The sequence below is a fragment of the Vulpes lagopus genome, chromosome 10, assembly GCF_018345385.1.
Source record: "Vulpes lagopus strain Blue_001 chromosome 10, ASM1834538v1, whole genome shotgun sequence".
Classification (NCBI taxonomy): domain Eukaryota; kingdom Metazoa; phylum Chordata; class Mammalia; order Carnivora; family Canidae; genus Vulpes; species Vulpes lagopus.
In genome coordinates, this window is record NC_054833.1 from 15,366,270 (window position 1) to 15,368,446 (window position 2,177).

A 2,177-nucleotide genomic window follows, 5' to 3' on the forward strand; every position below is an offset into this window, starting at 1 on the left:
AGACACAGAGAGAGGCAGAGACACAGGCAGAGGGAGGAGAAGCAGGCTCCATGAAGGAGCCTGATGCAGGACTCAATCCCAGGACTCTAGGATCACATCCTGAGCCAAAGGCAGACACTCAAACACTGAGCCACCCAGGCATACGGAGGGTTTTGTTATTTTTGTCATTAGAATATATCCCAAGAGATGTACAAATTATTGTAATTTATAGTCATGTAGAGTAATTCTTTTCTCTTTGTGATTATGGTACCAGTTTGATATATTTAGGTTTATTTGTTTCAATTAATTCATCATTTTTATTGCTTGCTTTCCCTTCTTTTTAATTTTTGTATTTTAATTATATAAAACATTTATAGTTCTCCAAAGTCCAAACTATCTAAAAAGGTATTTTTACAGAAAGTTCACTTCCATCCATGTTGCCTCTACCCTACTCTGTCACTCCCTGTAAGTAACTATATTAGTTTTTGTTTAGCCTTCGATTTTTTTCCTTTGAAAATCATCCCTATACAGTATAGAAAGTTAACAATCTTGCATTCTTATCTAAACTCAATAGGCTGAGTTGCATCATATTACTTTTTCCTATACCACTGGTTTCAAGTTGCCAAAATTTTGTTTAGAATTTTTGCATCCATGTCTGCAAGACAGACTAACTTGTAATCTTCTTTTCTTGTAATTTTCTTGTCAAATTATGCTGGCTTTGTAAAAAGAGTTCACAAGTGTTTCTTCTTTGTCCATTCCTTTTATGCAGTGAATTAAATTAATTATTTTTAAAATAACAACCAAGCATTATTCTTGGAATAAATCCAAACAAAACAGCAGAGAGTTATGTTTAAATCTTTCTGACAATCTTATCTTTTAATTGGAGTAGTTTAGTACATTCATATTTACTGTAATTACTAATTATCTGTTGGGGTTTTTTTTAAAGATTTTATTTATTTACTCATGAGGGACACCGGGAGAGAGAGAGAGAGAAGCAGAGGGAGAAGCAGGCTCCATGCAGGGAGCCCGACAGGGAACTCGATCCCGTGACTCCAGGATCATGCCCTGGGCTGAAGGCGGTGCTAAACCGCTGAGCCACCGGGGCTGCCCTAATTATGTTGTTTATTTACCTTATCTGTTATGTTTCTTTTTCTTTCCCTTCCTCCACTTCTTTTAAATAGTATTTACTATTTTTACCTCTACATTAGTTTTTCTTTTTTTTTTTTTAAAGATTCCATTTATTTATTCATGAGACACACACAGAGAGAGAGAGAGAGAGAGATAGAGAGAGAGAGGCAGAGACACAAAAGGTGGCGCTAAACCGCTGAGCCACCCGGGCTGCCCACCATTAGCTTTTCAGTTATACATTCTTTAACTATTCTCAAACTGCTTCTTCTACCATTCTTATATAAAGTGTTTCTTAGGTTATTTTTATATTAAGTGTTTTCCTTCAAGTTTGCAACATGAATCCTTGACTTATGAGGGTCTAACATAAATTGGTATTTACACTTCTCAAAAATGTTCATTTCTTAAAACACTTTTCTCTATTTACCCCATCCTGCTTTATGTATTATTATATTTTGATTCAACGTAACTTTTAAAAGAGCTGTTATTATTGCTGTACAGTCAATAATCACTTAGATTTTCCTATATATCTATTTTTTCTCTTGCTCCTCATTCCTTCCTGCACTCCTGGATTTCTCTCTGGGACTATTTGCTTTGTTTTTTAGAATATTTTTTTTTTACTTTTTGATGTACATTCTATGAATCTTAATGCCCATATAGATTTGTGCATGCACCACCACAATTGTGATGTAAAACATGAAAACTCCATTTAATACTTATACTAGTAGACACACACATATGTATGTTATATATATATATATATTATGTAGGTAATAGCTTCTATTTTTCTGGAAATACCTTTATTTTGCCTTCATTTTAGGTAATTATCATGAGGTATAGAATTCTAGACTGGCTATTATTTTCTTTCAGGCTTTTAAAAATGTCATTCTGTCATCTGGTTTCCATAATTTCTGCTGAGATGTTAACTTTCAGCCTTGTTGCTTCTTTTGAAAGTAGCATCTTTTTTTCTCCTCTATTTGCTTTTATCATTTTCTCTTTGTCTTTAATTTTTAGTAATTTGATTATCATGTACCAATGCATAGTTTTTTTTGCCTTTATCCTGCTTAGGGTTC